The sequence below is a fragment of the Anopheles merus genome, chromosome 2R (assembly GCF_017562075.2).
Source record: "Anopheles merus strain MAF chromosome 2R, AmerM5.1, whole genome shotgun sequence".
Lineage (NCBI taxonomy): Eukaryota > Metazoa > Arthropoda > Insecta > Diptera > Culicidae > Anopheles > Anopheles merus.
Window position 1 is genome coordinate 3129809 of NC_054082.1, and position 23194 is coordinate 3153002.

Consider the following 23194-nt stretch of genomic DNA (forward strand, 5'->3'; position numbering starts at 1 on the left):
ACCGAATAGCTAGGGTCATCTTCCGTAGATTGCCTTTAATACAGCGTTGATTGTTTTGCATGAATTTCGAGACGATTTGCCAGCTTTAAACATCGTTGAGGGTTTCTGGCAAAGCTTCAATTTTGAATCTCCAAATCATCATTTGACATCAGTATCACATCGTTTCACAGGCGAAAGGCCAAACCAGTTGAAGTTGAGTGAAGTTTATATGACGGCGTAGTAACGACAGTTGCAATGGTGTTCAGCGTGAATGTCTGCTAAGGAGCGGCGGTTACTACTGAACCCTGTTTTGCAGCAATAAACGTGCAAGATTTGATGGAGAGAAGAGCATAAAATGAACCGATTCCGATAAGCGGTCAGCACAAACCCAACAACCATCACCATCACACCAGGCGCAGCATCAGCAGCAGACTAAAAGCTCAAAGCATTCGGAGGGCGAATGTGCGGAAAGAGAAGCGCTCTCATGCTTCATTTGCTATCGAGACTGTAAATCTTCATTTATCCTCCGGTATACAGTTCATTAGACCGAGCGGCTTCAAGTAAATGATAATGACGATCATGTCGATGATGCCAAATGGTGTCCCTTTTGCTGCGCCTCTGCTTGTACTGGATCTGGCTCGGTGTTTTGGTGGGATCCGTTCGGGTGTGTTTGTGACTGTGCGCCATTTTAATGGACATTATTATTCAACCGTTTTGTTCGCGAAAGCCTGCACGATAATGATGAAGGTGAAGCCGTCTCAGAGAAACCAGGCGCGCGGCCGCATGTTTAGGCGTTTTCCGTTTTCGCGTACTCTTCCGTCGGCTTATCTGTAGGGCTTAGGGCTCGCGTTCTTGCTCTCGCTGTCGAGCGTAACTCAATCGTTATCAGTGCGGGCGTGCGTACGGGCAGGCAACGAGCTTGAAAAGTTGGTTCGTACGCGCGGAACGCTGGGGCCAAAGGGGGAGAAAAGTTTTTGACAATACAAGAAACAAATTCAGTTACGATGTTTGGCGTAATAAGTGCGATACGGTCGGCAACGTTTGGTTGCTGTCCGTGGTCAGTGTTTTTGTTTGCTATGCAGTGGCGGTGAACCACCCCATGGAAAAAGTTGCCGTGCGTAAAAAGGTTCAGAGCAGAGGTAAAAAGCTTTCAAAAGTATCTTTTTTGTTGGCATTCTTTCCTATTGTTGGTGGGAGGGTGGATAGGACAAAGCACGGAACCGCAAACGTCCCCGGTTTGTGTTGGCAATAGAAGAAAATGTCCGTTGTCAAGCAATGGTTTGGTAAGAGCGTGTGGTTGCTAATTAAACGCTGAGTATTTACTTTGATCAGAGTTTTGTTTATGTTTACTAACAGTTTACAACAGATTTGGTGTTATTTAAGGAGAAGAAAATTCTCTCAAACGAGGTTCTCATTTTAAAGTTTGTTCAAACAATCTTTAAATCTACAACTGCATATCTTCTCAAGCAAAGCTTCTTTATGATTTGGTTTAAACTTTGACCATTGCATCTGTATTTGTTTTTGCGGTAACAAACTGCAAAACGGGAAAAGTTTATTTGCGGAATAACAAATAACGGTCAACATCCGAGACAAGAGGAAGGCTGTTGCGAATAATAACGAAGTTGGGAGCTTTCCAGGTGTCGAAAACAATGCCATTTGGCTAGAAAACTTCTGCATCAGTCTTGGTGCACTCTGCACTGCACGCTGGCTAAACTGAGATTGTGGCAACAAATTTGCGTCAAAATCCAATACCCATTACGTTTTGTTTTGGTTCCCAAACGGCCAAACGGTGCCAGTTGGTTGGTCTGGAAGAATGTTAGTCAAACTAAAAATGAAATACACCTCTTATCGTATGTATTTCGTTTCATGTGCGCTCGGTGAGCTGTTGAAAATCCATCATCACTTTGTGATTTGAAATTTAATGTTTCCAAGCAATTATCACTGAGTGGTTTGGATGTCCCGATCTAACCATAACCACAAAACGAATAAGTTCCTTCTGTACAGTGTGTAGAGATCAGAGCGTATTTCCAGTGCTGCTGGAGTTTACGGTCAAGAGCGACCACAATAATTAACATTTTAATGAAACTTGGTTGAGGAACCGTGATGGGTGAAATGTGTCTTGCTTGCAAAAACAGACGCATTTCTTTCTCTGCAGATGCTCTGCTGAAGTTGCGATGGTTCCTACATTCACGTCCACAAGAGTCAAGTATAAGAGATTGTGATGGAATACAAAAGCACCGGTGCCATGGTGTGTTGGTTGTTTGGTTGATTGTTTTACACAGATTTTGAGCCGCTAGGCTTCATGCGCTTCTTTCATGTTATGTTAGAGAATGAGTTATTGGAATCATATACCGGGCTCAGCATATCACAATAGTGGGATGAAATGGTGTGAATGATATGCAGAAGAGCAAAAGAGTTATAATGTATTATAGTTTGGCTTTATAGATTGAATTGTTGGTCAATTTATCAATTTTATTGCTATCTGCCAGTATTTGAGATAAAAAAAGATTTTTATTAAAAAAAAAATCAAAAGTAACATGCAACGATGAGCTTGAACTTGAAGTGGTGACGAGCTTTGGAACTGTTCCGATTGGCATGTTAGTTTTGCATAAGTGCTGGTGGAATTTATGGTTGGCAGCCCCTACACTGATGTGTCTGGATTAGACAGTTGGAATTGATGCTAGAGCCTGCAGCAATGGCAAACTTCAAAAACATGAATGGAAATTGGGTTCTCTTTGCGAATTCATCGTGCGTTTTCGGTGCCCCCAAAACCATGTCTCTCGGAGGGTGTCGATGATGTACCCGTCCCGGTGTGGTTTTCCCGAACCCCATCGGGCAGTTTTGCTGCGAACGAGTGTGAGTGTGCGTTTCATCCTTCTGCCGAATGCATCAACGCCCATTCCGCAACTGGACCCCGAACGGATGGATAAATCGAAACCGGCGGCGTACGTGTGCTGTGTGAATGTGCTAAAAAACACCGGGCTAGCTACCGTATTCATAATTGCTTGTGTCGGATCGCGTACCGGAGAGCGGTCCCAGCTGTACAGGAGAGTGAGTGAATGGTATTCGGGACAAGTGTTTGACATGAGCCATAAACTTGAAACACAAAGCTCTATCGAGGGAGGGAGAGTGGTGCACAGGAGGTTTGGTAGTTACGGTGCAGGCACTCGAAAAATCAATTTAAAATTTCATACTAGAAACCTTATATAGGCTCTGACCAAGCTGGGCGGCAAACAGTTCTCGGCCCGTGTGGTGGGAAGCGTGCAATGTTACGTATTTTCGAACGGAACGGAATGGAAAATATTTCTCTAGCTGGTTGAAGCACTTTTTGTGTAATTTTAGAACTGGAAACTGAACATATGGAATGGAATTTGGTTGCATATATTGTGTTAAAGGTCTGTTTTCGTATCGAAAAAGGGTTAGTGAAGGTTATACAAATTAGAGTTACGATTAACTTAACTATTAGTATTATAAATTAGTATCCAGTCTGATGTAGATAGATTGTAGATAACGATTGACTATATGGTGCTGTCATTTGCTTCCAATGTTCCGTTAGCTATACTCGTCGTAATTTTGAATTGCTCATCGTGAGTCAAAGATACTTAAATTAGTAGTACATCTGTAGCTTGTATGCCACCAAGCACCCACTCCACCCATTCTGGTCCCATATTTCTTTCGCTGTGATCTTTACCTTAAGACACCCCTTTTTTTTGCAACGGTTGACCCATTAAAAGTTTAAGGTTAAAAATGATCCTACCCCAACAATCAAAAGTAAACAACATGCGTATTGTGCGTTTGGCGGGGAGAAAAGTTTACATTTTTATGCGGCACCATCTTGGCTAATTACTGTTTGGTATGCCCGCCGGAAACGCCACGCGAAGGGATCAACTGCTAATCCCTTTTCCGCGAGTCAAGCGGGTAGCGCAAGGGATGAAAGTTTTTTGCGCACCACATCGCAGCAGAAGCAGCAAAAGCACAGGTCTCTTACACACGCAACTCTTCACAAACATTAAACAAAGTCAAATTTCGGTCGAATGTTTGGTGGAAAGTTTTGGGAAAATGATGACGGCGGTGTCCTTTTTGGCCCACGCCACACCTCAACCTCAACTCCACACAGCTGCTCTCCAAAAGGGATTCTGTGCTTTAAATTTGTACAGCAACAGCACACGGTGTGGTGGCCCGTGCATTGGTTGAGGAAAATGTGGAAAGCCCAGGGGAAAAAGTTTCGTTACGCCAGAAAACAGCTGTCAAGTTGTGTGGGCGACCACCATCGTGCTAATGCGCTTACAATTTCTTTCATTTAGTTTTAATTTAACGATGTCTCAGTCATTACGGTTAGCTCGGGCTGTGCAAAAGCGACAGACAGCAGCAGGAAATGAAACGTAAATCAAACGGAAACGGGAGCAGCTTCGCTTGCTCGCCCTCTCTTCGCCTCTGGGCTGCAACCATTATGACACTGTTCCCGTTTTCATTGAGGCCAGTGGAAATGATATAAATATGGATGGCAATTGCGGAGAGACCGCAGAGAATTGTTAATCCCTACCGCCGTGCTTCATTCGCAAATCAAACAGAATCGGTGGGAAGAGAGTAGAACTGAATGAAATAAAATTTAATAAACGCAAAAGCGCTTCTTCGAGGGTCGTTTGCTGACGTTCATTCGCGTGCTTCGGACCCGCCGTATGAAGATCGATTGTTTCAGTAAAGTGCTCCCAATGGTGGTCCACTTTGGAATGAGCAAGCAATACGTTTGTTCTTTTCCCCCGTCGGAAAATGGTAGAATATACGAAAATGGAAACTTTTTGTCCCGGTTTTCTGTTTGTTTATTGACTGCTGCTTGCCGGTTTATGAAATGTGTCTCTGGTTCGTAAGTGGACGCTAGCAACATGTTTTAATAGCGAGCCAAATGATGAAATGAAACTATTTGGTAATAAAGTAGTGGATGAACAAATAATTTGCGCATCGGCATTGGTTTGTTATTTTCGCATACAGAAATGGCTGGAAATCCAACACGACTTCGGTTTTGTTGATTGATAAGTATATCATGCTTCCTTATTAAACGCTCCACAAGCCAACAACCAACCGCCACACAGTGGAAGTACATTCAACAGGTCGAATTATTTAATCATGCCACTCAGCTACTACTACGATACAAACCACAATCATTACCCCCCTAATTGGTCCATCCAGCTTGATCAGTTTAGACGGACTAGACCGGGGCGGTAGTTGCCGCTTTTTTTTTTCGCTGTCAAATCAATTCTAATTATCCAACCGTCAGTGTAGTCCTCAATAACGAAGGGTTTTATCGAAGAGAGCAAGCTATGGCGGCCGTATCCTACCTGTTGTGGCATTACCATTTGTCGGAAACTCCTCGTCCACAGTAGAATACATCTCAACTTTCAACCCACCGGAATGTGTGTGTTTATGTTTGTGCGAGCGCCTGTCAGTTAGGCAAACTATTTCATGCCCGGCGGCAATTTATCAAGCGGAAAAATGTATCCTTTCAAACATGCCACCATCGTATTAGTGTGTGCATGTTTGTGTGTGTCTGTGCGTTTCTTTCCCTTTCACCCCGTCAATCATGAGCTCAAGTCATAAGGCCCCGTACAGGTCGCGCGCATTAGCCGCCCTCCGCCAACCTGTGCAACATGTTGCTATTTGCAAAACGGTTTGTGTCTCTCGCTCTCTCAGCTCCTACCACCACTACCATCATCACCACCCACATCAGGCGCTGGTAAGCCGCTTAGGAGGGCGAGTCTCTAACCCCCCGAGGTCCGTCTGGTTCTAGGATCTCACCTAAATGTGGGTTTACTTTACCCTTGCTCCGCGGTGGAAAAGAGCATGAGCATGAGTGAATGAGAGTGCTACGTTTGTATGTGTGTGTATGTATATCAAGTTACGTGATGGGTGCATGTCGTCGCAGCCAGCAAGGCCAGTGCCTTCACGCGATTAGCCCTGAACTTTCCATTGGGTAGAGGTGAAGGTTTTGCTGGAAATGTAGTGCCCAGTGTGTTGGGAATGGCAAGTTAATCTAATCATTCCCCTAATCTTTCGACTTTAAACAATAATAACGACTTACGTGTGCAGTGCAAACTGTTGCTGTGAATGTTCCTGGAAGATGAAGCGCTACACTTAAGAAGCCATTAGCAAGTGGTTGGAATTTATATTTTTAGGTAACTGTTTTAACCAATTGCCACAATGCAGGAAACCCTACACTACTACGCAAAGATCGGTAGCTTTAACGCAAGGTAGGGTGTGATGATGCGTGTCCCCAGTGCAAGCATTGACGCATTAGTTTGTCCAACGCACAAAGCGGAACCCGCAAGCCACAAGCCGCAAGGTGTCGAAACGATAAAGTAAGGTAGTTTTTACAGTATTAATTACCATTTACACCGAATCCCCGCTCGATGGATCGAATGTGTTAATGAGATTTGTAACGCCTGTGTGTATCCTTCATCCGTCCGATCCGGGTCCTCCAAAAGCAAAGAAACCCACTCCGCCAGAAGGTCATGGTTGGGTTGGGGTTTGTGAGTTGTCCATTTTTAGCAAATCGCGTCTTCGCTGAAACGCCGTCGCTGGCCGGGGCATTGACGAACTGTGGCGGAAGGAAACTTTTGCGTGCGAAAACTTTACCGTAAGATGCCGAAATTTTACAACCCACCCAACCTTCTGGCCCAGCGTCGTGTGCCCTTTCGGTGCCGTGCGTGCGTGCGAAAGCATAACCTCGCAAACAGGCGCGGCCTAGCTCCCCCGTCGCGTTACTAATGAAGCAAATCGAATTGCCCCGAAGCGATAAGCCGTATTTTCGCTGTCGGTTTGCTTGTCTTTCGGCAATACGGCAAAGGAGAAGTAAACACACAGATTTCGGGCACAGCTTTGAAATTCGACAGTGGTTCACGGCTGGAGTGTTTGTGAAGTGCCCGAAGTTTTGCGCTGTCCTATTGCTGCCTGGGTCGGTATAGGTGGCATTGGAATCGTTTGAACGCTTTTTTTTCGCGCGATCTTTGATGTTTTCTCGAGGAGACGAGACGAGTCTTAAACGCCGCGTTCACGTTGCTTAGGACAATACTTCTCCCCATACTGTAAACAGATTTCGTGGGTTATATCATGTTACCTTGGGTCGTTTGAAGCTGTTGTACTGGAGTGAATGATTTAAGGAGTGTATTACAATTTATGATTTACGTTAAAAGGTTTTGTAAGTTACTACTGCCTCCGTATGGCTAAGGCTGTTTGTTTCGATCACAAACCATCGGCATCTGATGCAAGAACACGAACGCAACTAGCAGCCCCACTGCACAAGTGCCCTCTGCTGTAGGTGTGAAGTGTCTGTCAATTATGGAGAATTGAAATAAATTATTTACCCCCTCGCCTGGCACGATCAACATCAATTGGTATCGCTTTATCAATTTGTCGATCACAACCACCCATTGAAACGCGATGCATGTGCGAAATGTGGTGCGTCATTTCGTTCCGTTCCGTTGCATGCTTCGGTCTTTTTCGCCGTAAAATGTCGGTTGTTTTTTCGTCCGTAGTCTATAGTCAAAGCGCTACTCCCTAATGTTGCTAAAAATTCGAGGAAAGAGATTTTAATTTGCAAACAGCAGAATTAATTTGTTTCGCATGCTGTTCGATACGGCTGATAGTAATGCGAACGCGTGGCCAAAGCATTCACACTTGACAAATGCGTTTCGCCCGAAAGGATACCATCCCCTCGAACGGGTGTACCTGAAAGCAGCCAGCACGCAATAGAACGAATCACACGAATTAATATTCATTGGCAAAACCCTCGTCGACCATGTCGTGCCTGGGTCGCCCGTTCGTTGCCACTCTCCCTTTCCATTCGGTCGAAATTCGTTCGCATCCCATTTTATGCATTCGCATGCCCCAAATGTTTGGCGAGTGTTCCCTCGGCAGCATTTAAGGGTCAGCGAGCGAGGTCGAGAACCAGCATGTACACAGCAGTGTGAACGTTGGCAAAGGCTGTGAAGCCGTTTCGGTGGCACCCAGCTACTACTAACGTGGGCGCGTGGAAACGAGTAAGAGAGAGAGAGAGAGAGAGAGAGAGGGATCAGAGAGTTGCGGTTCGCTGTTTAGCATCCTTCGCTGGGGGAACCGTGCGCAGGTTAAGTGTCGGTGAAAGGTTTGTTGTGCATAAATATTCAGTACACATAAATCAACGGCGTCTTGCTAGGAATTGCTTGGACTTATCATAATTATCCGTGCGAATAACGCACCGGTAGTGCAGATGTGCGTTAAGTTAAGTGAAAAATTAGGGTTAGTTGGAATGAAGCGCGATAATCAATATAGTGGCAAAGGCTCTGTTGAATTATTCTACGATTTAGAATTGTACATTGTAATGGAGCGCTTACTGGCGCGCAAACGCGAGTGCTTACAACGCGTAACTACTGCAACTGTGCTGGCATTCGATTCGTATGTATGTAAATCGGGCAGGGCTACTTGTATGGAAACATGCCATTTGAATATTGAACAGTGAAAATGTGTCCTATGCGCGCAAAATCACTAGCTCTCGGACTATTCGGAGAACAACGGTAACGTTTCCTTTAGCGGAAGTGTTTCCCGAGAATCGATAAATGAATGCATTTCGATAGGAAGTATTTTTATAATTGTATCGACAAATGAGTTTGATTAAACTCGTTTTCCTGGTGTTGTGAAAGGCTGTACTTATTGTGTTCGTTGCACAGAATTTACCAAAGAAACACTTCGCTTGTTTCGCTTGAAAGAATGCCTTTTTATGGTTGTTGATGCTGCAGTGAATCCGAATGAATCCTGCTGATTTGTTATCGCTATTCCAAAGTGCATGTGTGCGGCGGGGTACGAGAGTGTAAATGAAAATCAATCTGCACGAACCGGCAATAGAGTGACCGTGTGCTGCCTCGTGAAGCATGCTTTCAGATTTATTTGCTTCCTTTCGCTCTCTGTGTCTTTCCCCTTCCGTTCTACTGCTTCCTTTCGTGATCAATCCTAGCTGGAAACTAATGAAAGTTCTTAAATCGAAACGTGGCTCTAGCACGTTTGGCGAGTAATTGGTTGTATCGTAAAAGCAAGGAGAACTGACCGGAACCGGTCATCGTGTGCCGTTCATGTTACCGCTCAGGGCCGGTTGCGATTTGCGCGCACAACGCCACTCGAAGCATGGCACACGCAAGAGAAGGTATGATCAATCCCAGCTGTGGCTGTGCTGTGCCAGGGAAAGGAAACTTGTTCATTTCGGAAAACCCAGATTCCTTTCAATTTCGTTTATTGTTGTTAAATGAAGGGGCTGATTCTTTGCCAAGGTACAGAGAGCACCAGGCGTCTCCATATTTATTTTATAAAATGATACATACGCAAACGCTCAGCTGCAGTGTTTATGCTATATTGTATTTTTAGCATAGCTGCTACATAGATAGACTGCTCATATGAAATTGTGTCATAAAAATGAACAAGCTAAGAACTACCAATTACTGACAGCATGGTCCATTTAACCTTTAGGCGATAGGATCTTAAGACACCACCAACCGAATTGAAATGTATTACCAGCGTTAAAGCGAATCATGAGCGATGGATTTAAATCAATTTACAACATCACCATCACATGCGGCTGCGCTCGATCAATTGTGCGTTCCGCTGCAATGGGCTGCCGTTTGATGCATAGGAATTACACTCAACTTAAGCGCAACCAATGAAGCGCGTGCAGTTTGGGGGGTGGTTTTTGTCTTGTCGCGTACCCCGAATCAAGCATAGAATAGTAAATCATCGTTTCGAGGGCGCAGATGCATGAACCATTGCAAGCGCGAGATGCCATGATGAATGGACACGAGAGCCATTCGCAAGCGCCACTTCTGTTCGATGGTGGTACAATATCCCTGTGCGTGACCATCGACCCCAAGACAAGCGCACAAGCATTTAATTTATGGACGTGGGCATATTTTTTGCGATGCTCGGGGGCTTTTTTTTGTATCTGCAATATCCCAATCGCGGGGGTTGCGGGCACATGCATTGAATCGGCACAGGAATCTTTATGATTCTGCATGCGTGTGCATTCGTTGGCCTCGGGGGAAGCATCCGCATACAATATCCGCCTGTTCTACGGGGAATCGACGTGTTTGTGCAAACGAAATGGATGAATGGTGCGATGGCTGTAGGTCAACAATTGTGCATGATGTAGACTCGTTTTGTCGTGAAATAGTTTTGTTACAATCATGAATGATTTGAGCTGGATTTGTCAATGTCTATATTGTGTTTTGGTTTTAGCATGTAATGCATGATTTATTAGGCTTTGTATAAAGTATTGTAACAGATCTGGTGATTTATAAAAGAAATTTCCAAATTTTCTTTTTTTATCAATCTTGGTACCAACAAAGGAGAAATTATAATGCACATATTCAAGTGGAAGGTGATAACAGGTCACCCAAGAAAAGAATATAACATCAGCATACGGTAATAAAAACACTGCATGATAATGATTCTTTTTATTATCTCACAGCAAGACAAGTGTCCCGGAAGCATTTTCTCTCAAGTCATGCTCTTAGCAACGCAGAATGGTAAAACGTGGTCCGCCGACCCTGCTAACGTCATGTCTCATCCCTCCAAAAGATGTTGGGGCTCATTGTTTATCTTTGACGCTACCCATTGAACGAGCAAATGTTGGTACGGCTCGTTGTTTAAACATGACGCCACTGTACCTTTTCAAGAAGCTCTGACGGTCATGATGCGGACCAAAAATTCCATTGTTTTCCCTGATCTCCGCTAAGTGCTCCTGCCCCTGCTATTCGAGAGTCGTTCCATTAAGTGAGATCGAAAAATATACAAACACATTTTCCTCTTCTCCTCCTTGCAACCTGTAAAACACGTTGTATTTATTATGAGTACTTCAGTAAGGTCAGGCTAGCTAAATACAATGTAATTGTAGTAGAAAAATGAAAAAAAGATGGATTGTGTATCCCTTAAGAGCAAGGTATTGCAGGAACATCGGTCGAACAAAGGATGAAATTCCAATACGGTACATCCATCAGTGAAAATGTGTTTCACACGAATTTGGATCACGACTGGTTAGAATATTACGCATGCTCATCGCAAGTTTGAGGCCATCAGCATATTATGCACAGTACACTAACTCGTCAGCCAAGTTCTGGGCGGGCGGGAAAAGACCCGTTAGCGCAAAAAGTTGCTCCTGCCGTAACAGAATTACGTAGCCTTTCGCCACTTGGCACACCACTTAGAGCGACTGTACTAATTGACACTTTTCGTTTTGTTCCGTTTGCTCTATTTTCAGGTGAGTCGCACATCAGAACGCATTCAAATCATTCAGCGGTCGACCGGTATTGCTCTCGGAAAGTCAGGCAGAAGGCCAGCAGCACCGGGAGAAGAAAAGCCATCAACTGGGTCGAGAAGAGGCAGAGCAGAGGGATCGGCTGTGGCAACTGGAATAGAAAAGTGCGCCGTGTTGTTGGCCCCGAAGCCTATTCAGCGTGTAGCGAACGTGAGCGACTGGTTAGAATACGCCGCTGCCGCCTCTAGCTCTCCGCCTCCCGTACAACAGCTGCTGGGCATGGTGAACAAGTCTGCAAATACAGCGGCACTTGTTCGACAGTTCTTCTTGGGCGTGCTGTTCTGTGCGCCTGCTAACGTCCGTGCTAATTAGATTGTTTACTGGCCAACCGCTTCGGGGCTGGCGTAAGAAAGTTTCGCTTACCGTTGCCAAACTAACTTACTTTGTGCGGTAGGAAATGGGCCAAGAGAAGGTGGCGGCTGAGCCTGGGTAGCTAGCAAGATGTTCCTTGTGTGTCTTTCACGTATGAAAGCGAACGTCGGTTATTCAATTGCAGCAATTGGACAGAATCAATCTTTAGTTGGCCCATGGTCCTAGTTTGAGCAGAGTTTTCTATAGGTTTGACGTTCGAAGTAACATTTCATGTAGAATCGAACAGTGTTCGTGTGTGATGCTATTATGAATGCTAACAACGATCAATGTCTATTTCTTTAGGACGATCAATTAATAGGAAACTTTCTGCTTGATGTGACAAGAACGATACATCAACTTTAGAAGTTTTTATTCACTGACACCTCGATTGAAACACGACTTTTCTGTTGACTCCTGTACAATTAGACAAACTCTTTGAATAATTTGTACACTCGTTATAAAAAAAAGGTCAGTTATGGTTTTCATTTCAAGCGCTTCAATGTGAAAATTGAATGTTATCACTTGGGAGCGTTATCATTGTTCAACTAATCAGCTTACCCTCATTTAAGAGTATGCTTGCTGCTACGGCAGAGCGTGACTTGCCGGCTTGGCAATAACCACATCACCTTGGCTAAAACGAACGCGATCGTTCCGATGGCAAACCCCATTCTCGCTGCTGGTGTCCGACCACTGTTCGTTGGGCAACGTAGAACTGCTGCAACCTTTGCGCTCCTCACAAAGTGTGGAACATTTTAAACATTACTGCTGGTTTGACTCTCCGGCCAGCAAGCTGTCGTTGCTATGCAGCCACTCTCTAGCGTAGTGAAATTGAGGCATTAAATGTGTGTTCTCTTTATCCTTTTCGCCCCCAAAATTACTCCAAATGCGCCGGAACACGGCGGATTGTTGTTTCACAGTTGATAAATTAATAAACTCTGCAGAGTACGCCCGTGGCTGCTGAAAGGAAGCCGTTGCCACTATCTTGCTTTATCGTGTGATGGTGGTAATGTTTACTGGTGGTATGATTTAATGGTTCCACCTCCCCGGCTCACTGTTGCTCTATTGCGGTTTCTCGAGCGAGGCGAGCGAGAGTTTTGTGCTAGGATAAATAATTATGCAGCTCTGCTGCATATCTGCATTGCACTTTGTTTGGCTCTGAGGGCGGAGAGGATTAGTGCGATTTATTAATGCGATGCTTATGTGAACTTGTTCTGGGAAAAATATAATCAACGATGGCTGGCTGGTTGTTGAGGTAGCGATAAAATCGTACTGCTCAGATCCTTCAAAATTGCCACAAAAGTTTGATGTAACTTCACGCGCATGCTTGTTTAACGCATTGAATATTTCCACTCTAAATCCCTGCTAGTAGCGAACTTTGATGTGACTGTGATTCATTAGTTTACAACCGGCACGACCCTGCCGATTGTTTGATGTAGGCGATTTTAATGAATATTCTGAAGCTACGTAATATTAATGATGAAATTTGCTAGAAATCAAAGCACACTGAACAGGCTGTTCGACTGGGTTAATGATGCTGAGGTTCTGCCAGGGTGAGGCATTTGCCGTTGAGGTTGATTCCTGTGCTCTGCTGGGACGTACATATGCATCAAACGTTTCGACCGGATCGCTCCCGTCTCTCAACAGATAATTGACGTTCGCTCGTTTAATGGGCTCTGGCATGTTGTCGAGTCAATTAGTTTGTGTCGTCCAAAGCAATCAGTGCGATCCGGAATTGAGCGCACTATCGTTGTGTGTCTGTCACGGCGTGGGTGTGTGTGTGTGCGTGCGGGGTGGGTTGGCAAAAGCAGAATGCATGCTTCGAAAAATGTTAAAATCTCTTGATTACCGGAAATTTAGCTCCGCGTTGACGAATCGACAAGAACAGATTGCGTACGGTAGGCTATTCCCGCAATGATACATCCGATTTCGGGGGCCTCATTCTCAAACGTTTGATTATGATTGATGGCTTATCGATCGAGCGTCGATAGTGTTAGACTTTCGGCGATGGCTGTAAAATATGGCTATGAAACCATTTGGCATTATATCGGCCGCACGAGACACAGATGGCTGATGTTTGCATGAGCGCACGACTCTTCCTAGTGGGCGAAGCCACTTTATCTCGCATTACAGCACAACCCATCTGGCCTCCATGTCAGTGGCGCAGGAGTTGGTGGCCCAATTAGAGACTCATTATCAGAAGCTAATGAGCTTTGCATGTGCGAAAGGGTAAAGGGAACAGAAAACAGGGTAGAAAAAGGGGGAAATTAATGCTTTTTCCAGCGTTGTCAGAACTTTCGGAAATTGGCGGTGATATCGTAGGGTGAACGTTGAGCGTAATGTCGCAAAATACGACACTTTCCACTTTCCCGACGGCGTTTATCGATCAGGTATTGGTGTTGAAGGACCAGAACGAAATTCGCCCACACATGCTTTAACGCTCGTAATCAAAACTATGGACGTATTATTAAACATCAAAGAAATTCAGGTACAGGTAAACTACATCAAACACAGTGTAAAACGGTCGTACTCAGCTTTATTTTTATGGTATGTGGTTTTGAGCGAATATGAAACTAAGCCAAAGTGCACAGATACCAACGTAAGCGTCCACGATCCATTAACGTTGTACCCCGCAACCCGTGAGTCTGTGCTTCTAAGTCCCCATAATCGGTTAAATGAAACACTCTCGCTTTCATGGTTCGACGCGTTGCCTTCCACCACAGTGGTTTGCGGGCGGGCAAGTAATGGTGCCGTCAATTTACTGACAGAAGCGCTGGCGGTGGGAAGGATAATTTAGCAGCCGCTCCGAAGCAGTGGAAAGTTTAAATTTACTCTCCAGCCTGCAGGGGCGCCGTATGGTTCCGTGCTTCCCCGACGCCGGTGCTGGTTGTTTACTTTGGGAAAATTAATTATCAAAAAGTAGAAACGATATAATTCACCTTGATCCTGTCGAGCGAATCGGGGATGTGGAGAGAAAAGCGCCAACGGGGGAACATTGATAAGCCCGCTCTGCTGTTAGTCGTTTAGAAATGGTGCAAAATATTAGAGAGCAATTAAAAATCTCAGCATCTTTTCCGGGGGTGTGGTGATGGGCTCGGTGTGAGAGTGAAATAAATTCCGAATGGATTGAATTATGGCGTAATCGTTAAATAATGGTGTGTTTGTATTACATTAACATTAACATTATGCGCTCAACAAATTGCGGATATTATTATTTATGACAGTGTTTGCTCTGTAACAATTTATAGTACACGGAATCGTTATGGAAAGCGTTGTGTTGGAATTTCATATGGTGCTTTTATCAGCACACAGTTATTTCACAAACCACAAACATCTGGCTTGCATTAATGAAATTGATTAGCTGATTCTTCTTTTCAACGGAAATTTAAACAAACCCCTCAGGTGTTCATATTGGTCATTGACAGAGTAATTCTAGTAGATCCTAATCAGACATGAGAGATGGTCAATATTTGGGTAAGGTTTAAACCTAACAATCACATTCTTTTTGAATGGATTCAATGAAATCCTATTGCAAAAGCAATTCTGCATCACATGAGCAGTACGTTACAAGGAATAGCTTTGAGAAAATGAAATTCTTCCTTCTGATGAAGGAGGTTGCACATGTTCACATATTATCATTGAAGTGCAATCGAAAGTAGTTCCTGATTGCTATTGATTGAAGCTTAAGCATTGGAAAGGATTCTGTCTGTATCATGCCATTGTTATAAGCAATTGGTTTGGAAAGAGCTTCGCTTGTAGTTTGCTCTTTCATTGGAATCGTCCTGCTGCTTCAGTAGGCATTATTGTTTAACAGATCGACGCTGTGTGGCATAGAAAACATCAAAACATATCGGATTTGTAATTAAAATCAACTTGAAAGTTTGTTGCAGTTTGATTCGGCCTATTTTGTTGTAGTTTTTATCAAAATGATAACTTTTTTTATAGTTATCTCATCAGCACGGCAATACACCAAGTCCTGGAAAATGTATCCCACTAGAGGCTCTATGTGAGAGACGGTCACGTTCGTGCTTGCTCGCCAGCAATAACCCTTTTGACGTCCCGTTATAAGTTGGGCGATTGTGACGACGATGCTGCCATTTCGAACGCTGACCATTGCCGAAAGCTAATGAAACTGTTGAAAGCGTTCTAGTGCGAGGCTGCAACGTACCCACTCACAGACTGAGCCGTTGTTTGTACTTCTAAACGGGTGAAGTGTGGACAGCGCGAAGAACTATATCCCACGCCAAGTGCCAGCGCTACAAACTGCATCAACAATGTGTGTCGCTTTTTGTAACGTAGTGCAATAGAGACGCATTAGGCTATCCACGGCTGGACGTGCTGGTCGTGCAACAGCCTAGCATCATTTAGTGTGCCACTTTAGTGGCTGCAGACGAGGATCAAACCACACCCGCTGTGACAGCGTGTGTTCTCTGCTTCTGCTACCGAAATGATGGAATGGCCAGCCTAAGCCTATTGGACATTAACGTTTCATGAGATGATACACACGTCGCACCGATGCGATGCTTACGTGGGTGAACATTTTAATCTTGTTGTAGCTAAGCGCTTACACTTGAGACCAGGCTGTTCGGTTGGCTGAATAGTGTTGGGAATGCACTTTCATCGTTTGAATGTGTTGATGAGTTTTATAACAGAAATTTGGGGTCTGTTGACATGGTTCATACGTCTATTTTTATTTGCAAGAATGGATTGCATTATTAAGTCAAGTATACTCATCGATTATTTTGCTGATAAAGCTTCCTTTTAATTGTGTTGAATTCCAAGTATCTTATTCGTAGGTTCAATTCCATGTTTTTACATACTTTTATCGAGCTCGGTAAAATCGGGTACTTTTGAGAGCTTTTTGTTTTATCATCATCAATCTAAACCTTTCTTCCATGACCAGTGCATGAAAATGGTGCCGATTAGATAAAGTAAGTCGTCAGGGATTGCTGTCTTTAAAATGAAACAAAAGCGACTGTAATCGGGCCTTGCCCGAATGCCAACTTAAAGAAGCTATTTAAACTAGTTGGCAGCCCTTAATTTCTCACTCTCTCGGTTGCAAGCACAGAAAAACTTCACAGCGGACGAGTGCCTACGAGATAAGAGAGCGCACACTAATGTAGCGGCAAATCAACGGCCAACAACTTGGCCACCATTGACACTAACGACTGCTCTGGATATTGCATTTTAAGAACCATTCTCTTAAAACCTCGCCTAGGTTAGGTCTCGGTCGGTCTGGAATAAAGACAGCAATCCCCTCTCCCTCCCATAGAACGATTGTGTCTGGTTAGAATTGATGGTACAAGAATTGTTGTTCAGTCGAACTTACTACGGGGCTGAAGGTAGGGCGCCAGTAGTAAGCTATTCTGGCCCGTGATTTTTATCCTGTCATTTTCTTTTGTGCTTTGATGGTGCATGCTCTTCTGAAGTTGTGTCGGATTGTGAAACTGGAGCCGTCCGATCGTCTGCCTGCTCCGTAAGCGTGTCGAGTCAGTCTCGAGACTGTGTAGCCAAGTGCGGAGAGCGTGAGTGCTCGCTCCCTCTACCTACCGGGTCGGGCTTGCCACCGTGGGACGTGTGTAGTGTTCTTGCGTGAACGGATGGGTGTACCATGTAACCGGATGCGTTACAAAATGGAGAACAACGACGTCTGGCACCTTGACGAATGAATTGGAATCGCATTGCCGCACAAGGTCGTGTCTGGAGGACATCCATGCTTGTGTTTGTTGCCTATTTGCGAAACATTTCCAAGAACTTTAAAACTCTGTATGTGTTGTTTTCATGCATATCGCATACTTATTGCTTGCAATGAAACTCGTTTGTTTGTAGCATAATACATTCCATTGGTAGTAATCTGATATACGTAGGAATTGGTGTTGATTTGGCACAGAAGGAACAGAATATTCTACTCAATAGCGTTCCTGGAATAAGGGATGTAATTGAATGAAATAAGTCGCACCTAACAATGGCATATTTTAACTATTAATTTGTGCCAATTCCAACTGCGCTCACAGTCGGCTGAGTGTCGCGCTACACGCCGCGTGTACATTGATGCGTCGGCGATACAGGGAGTAATGCCGATCATTGTCAATAACGCAATAGCGCGTTGCATATTTTCATTGAATGTCCTTTGTACCGATTACCGGACACTTTCAGTGAGTGTTTGTCTCACGCTGACACATTTTATACACCACTCTGAGCAAGTGCGCGTTAATTAATTGAATCAATGTGATTCGATTTCTGCAGCTGTATTCTGAAAGTGCTCGAGCGTAAAATTGGCGGAACAGTTTGGCAAAAGTACGCATAATAAAATGTGAATTAATTTTTAAGTGTACGCTTGAAACCCGTTGTTGTTATCCATGTGTACCGTAATTCGATTAAAAATAGAGTAATTATATGGCCTTTGGAAAGGAAAATGCAAATCAATAATAAATGCCAAATTGGTTTGTGATTAAATATTGGTTGTTCTTTTAACAACTTTAGAGCATTGTGTTCCTTGTTGGGAACATCTCTTCTATCAATATATTAAACTTCGGTTCAATTCCAATCCTCGATTGGCTTATTCGAGGTGCATTAAAAGACAGTTATCATCAAACGTCTCATGAGAAAATAAAAGACAATTCAAAGATATCATGCGCTCCCACTCCTATGCCATTGAGACATCAGGATTGATTCGTTTTTGGATTATCGTACATGATGAATTTCCACAAATGGTATCATCATACTGGGGGGTGCATATGTATGCGTGAAACATACTTTGCGTGTTTATCGTGTTTGTATGTGTGTGTACGGGGTTAGTCCTCCAACGTCTTCGAGTTAGGCATAGGCGTTCATTTCGATTCGCGTGTCGTGTTTCACCATCTTCTTATCTTCCTTCCTATGCTCTTGCGAGTCTCCGTACTCCCAAAACACCTTCGTAACCAGCCGGGGAAATATATTGCCGAATTACTGTTCCGCACCGACACAAACGCCGGGTGTGTGGAAAATATAAACGAACACAGAAAGATGCCCGCACGACAGCGACACCGTGTTTGGCCTCCGTCACACCGTGTTTGGGTCGCGCACAAGGGTAAACCGAAGACGAGGTGGTGTAGTAGCCTTTCCACCGCTCCCCCCCCCCCACACCCCGTATCATTCGTTGTTTGATAAATTATTTCCCAATGTGTCCAGAATATTGTTACAAGCGTCGGAAAAGAAACATCGCGTCACGAAGAAATTGCGCAATTTATTTATATTTTTCTCTCCCTCCCGACCCGACGGTGAGCACTCGTCGGAAAACTCGGCCCACAGTTTCTGTAATGGTGTATCACTCACACCGGGCTCTCTAAACGCCGTTCAATCAGCATCTGTTCAATTTTTCAAGCCTCGGGGACGACGGTCTTGTCGGTGTAAGGGTGGCAGGAAAGATGTTTATGAGATGGCAATGTTTACATTTCCCTATTTTATTATTTCGATGTACGGAAAATGCGTGAACGATGGAAGAATGCACGGGGACTCAGGAGGGGAGGGGGGGGAAGAGGCGGGATCAATTTGGCCCTTCGTGTTGCGATCAACCGGTACGTGTATCTCCCTCCAGATGCATACGTTTTGGTAGGCCAAATCTTATCATTCCTGCGAGCCGTGTACCGCCTTCCAAAGGGCCCGATAAGGGAAACACAAGTCCCTGACATTTCCAGTCGCGCTGCGGTTCATGTTCATCGATCGAATGTTGCGGCCTTGTATCGCATATGCGAACATGCCATCCCGTAGAAGTACAGCCGCAACAGGGCAAACTACATTCAATCTGCCGCGGCGCTGTAACACCATGGCCTGTTGTGGAGTTCGATATTGGGCGGAACAGCTCCCCAAGGCCATTGGTACGAATATCGATAATTGCGAATAAATTCCATCTGCCATCATCGTTGCAGCTGACGACGGCTTAAGAAGCGGAAGCGAGGATAAAACCCTAGCATCATCTTTCTTGCGAATCATACTCGGCCCAAATGGGACACTCTCGTCTCACGTTCTCGCTCCCTCCCGCCCTGTAAGAATGATGAAGATTTAGGTGCAAAAAAAAAGAGATTGCTTTCGCCCTACCGAAAGACGTTCATCGCAAGATTCTCCCTCGGTTAGTACGATGCTGGGGGAAGAAGCATTTGAAATTGACCATTATTGTACATCGGCGGCAGCATTAGCAGCAATTTCGTTCCGCTATGATGAACTATGCGTACCCTCTATAGTGCATAACTTCCTTTTCACTCCTCTCGCCCCAGACTACAACACCCTTCTCTTGGTCAAAACGTCTTTTGTTCCTTGTTCTGGCGGCAAACCCCAAAGAAAAAAGTGTCAGGTTTTCATGGCTCTCCCCCTGTCACCTTCACAGTTCGGCACCTCGACGCAGCAGCCTATATTATTGGTTGATTGAATCTCGTCGCTACAGCGAGTTGGCAAAAGGGATAAACAGAAACCACGTGCTTCTCGGATGCTGCAAACCACCCCGTCCCCAAATGTGATGAGGTTATCTTTTCTGTTTTCTTTAATATGTTTCGTATTTTGCTCGTACGAACGCCTCGCCCCTCAGGGTATCATTTATTTTGGGAAAAGCCTCCATTACAATGTGTTCCGTGATGGTGTTGTTCGTAGGGATAGCACCGGGCCTTGGTGGCAGGTTGACAGGCGGCACACATCGATCGGCACAGGAAGAGCATATCAGTGGATCCATGTTTGTTTTATACACCGTCCAGCCCGAATATTCCCCAAGGCCGCCGGCGGGAAAATAGGTCCCAGAGTTTTACTATCGGAAATCGAAACCGTCGTAATGGGGGATGAGTTCAGTTTTATTTCCCCTTCATGTCTTGCTTGCAGTGGTGTTGCCGTCCTTAAGTTAGAACTTGGACTGGGAGAGCAATTCTTGCCCAAAAAAGAAAACCAACTCCCTTGTCTGGAGGGAAACTGATTCGGCATGCCGCTCACGGTTTTATTGGAAAGGAGAAGGGAACGATTCGTTCGGCTGAATTTGGTATAGTTACGTGTAGCGTTCCGGGAGGCGGTATTCTAACATCGTGCTTGTTCTCTATTCTGTAAGATCCTTTTGTTTGCATCTGAACGTTGCAAACAAAGGTCGCTGAAATTAGTAGAATGGGATACGTAAGGTTGGCTTGGTTGTTTAATTTGTTATGAAAATCAATATCCCGAGCCCTGTTATGGTTAAAATACCTTCGGGCGAGGATAGGCTCTCTGTTGGTACAATGCTATACAAAAGTTTGAATATTTAAACACTCCAAAAATATCCCTTTCACCTTGAATGTTTCGTAACTGTTTCCAGTTTGTAGCAGCTAAATTTAGCCTGGATGATCAAGATTGCAGATTTTCATGGAAACTGTTTTGCGCTCTGTTTGATAGAATCATCCAAAGCCTTTGTAGTAATACTTTGGGCTGAAATGCAATATCAACGTTGAGTTTGATGTGAATTTTATTCATCTCTGGGCCGCTTAATCATGAACTATCGCATAGTTTCGCTCTGTTGCCATGGCCGCAACCATCCAATTCCCGTTTGCCAGTTAAGAAGAGAGATCCAGCAAACGTCGAAATAAAATCTAACCCCAGATCAAGCTAAGAACGACGCGCCAACGGCTTCGGTCGCACACACTCCGGGCACGCCCCAGTTACACATAATCATTTCACCACGAGCCACGAGCTGCGGCGCTGGACTGGAACAAATTTTCACACAAATGGCCACTTTTGCGACTGACCCCGGCCAAAGGCATCCATGGCACATGAATCGCAAATATGTGTAATATATGATGTTGCCAGTGGCGACAACAACCGACAACAACGACCAGCACCGCACACAAACACGTACACCCGGACGCACCGTCGATGCCAATGGTCACCGAAAATGTAAAGGAAACGGTCATCCGAACCTAGGTTAGCAGCGCGCCCCGGCAAACGGCAGCATCCAATTCGACGAACAGTAAACATAGCAAAATTGTATAATGTTGTTTGTCTAGGGAGCATTGGTGGAGAGTTTGAATCTGCCGCTGCTGCTGCTCCAGTCTGTATGGGTTGGGACATTTAGACTCCGAGCAGGACATTCCCATCCAATGACGGCGTGGTCCGTCGGCAACGTCGGCCGGAACCACCATCGACGGAAGCAAAAACGATGGCTACAAAATTTACATACCAATGCACTTTGGCGCGCTCTTGCTTGCTCGATGTGGCCGAGAGATGGCAAAGGGCCGGCCCACTCGCTGCAAGATGGACTCGTTGGCAGCGGTTAAGCATGAAACTGTAACCGAAAAACCTTTGCGCCATTTTGGCATTCCTTAACCAGCAGTGCTCGAGAGCATCGTTCTAAACTCGAAAAGTAATGGAAGCTCCGGTCCCGGATATAGAGTACGTTTCTGGTGAACGAATACACTTTTGACCATAGCCGGCGCAACGGTGACAGTGGTTTTTGATATCTGGCTTCTTGCCTGCGAGATCTGGTTGGATTTGTGGGGTGACTTTTCAGTGCGCAGTGGGCCTGCTGGTTAGTGCGTCTTATTGGGGTGCGTTTGTCGTTAGTTACCTTCGTGTTGATGTATGATGCAAATGGAATATATACAGTTGTCTAACTTGTCTGACATTTGTTTTATCAGTGGTTTGTGTAAGTTTGTTTGATAACATTTTATGGCAAGCAGGCCTAGGCTTCAACATTACTTTATCGTCATCTGCTACCCCATATAAACCCATGTCAGTCCGTATCGAATGATAGAAAATTGAAAAATAAAATTCACACTCCAAAAGAAAAGCAAAAGAAAGTGAAAGGAAAACATCTTTCGATCGCACGTCACATCACTAACCAATCGAAACGTTGATACGTGTGCGTGTGCGTGTGTGTGTGTGTGTGTACCGATTGAGGGAGGTGGTAGGAAGGACCAAACTGTCACGGCTTGTCAAACGTTTCGTTGTTACTTCTGGTCGACTCCTCGTCGTTCAGGCGAACTAAACGGATTGACATCGGCAACGGTGGCGTGTGGGTGCGTACTGCTGTGTCTATCGGCTGTGGGTGGTTATTGAACAAATCCTGCGTGTCACGTACCATATTCCCGTTGTCAATGATTTCTTTATGTGCCGTACGAGGTGGAGTAGCTTTTTTATTTCAATTAAACGAGGAAAATACACACCACCACCACGACGACGGACACAGCAACAGCTTGTGTAGGTTTGTGTAGGGCTTCTATTTTCAATCCATACTTGCTAGAGCAATAATATTATTTCATAGATTTGGCTTTTCTCTCTCTCTAAAAACTATGTCCATTTTTCGATAAAATGCGAAATATCTCACATTTACTCTCTACAGTAGGTTCAGCATGGTTTGCTTCCCTGGACGACTTGATCGATAATGGCGCGGAGGTGCAAACACACGCACTCACAGGAAGCCAATAGCAACGAAAATGGGGTAGAAAGGTGATGTAGGTGCAGTCAGCGCGCAAAAATGAAAATGCGAGGGTGGACAGTCGTTGTGTTCATATTTCCCCGGAGGAAAAAAAAGGTCGTTAAGGCATTGTCCTTCCC

At 44.7% G+C, this 23194-nt stretch overlaps 1 protein-coding gene across 5 annotated transcripts in view; it reads left to right on the forward strand.

The window, feature by feature from the left end:
* The window catches only part of LOC121589521 (furin-like protease 1, isoforms 1/1-X/2), a 145356-nt gene that overhangs the window by 77485 nt on the left and 44677 nt on the right, over window positions 1-23194 (forward strand). The gene's annotated exons all lie outside the window — the stretch shown is intronic.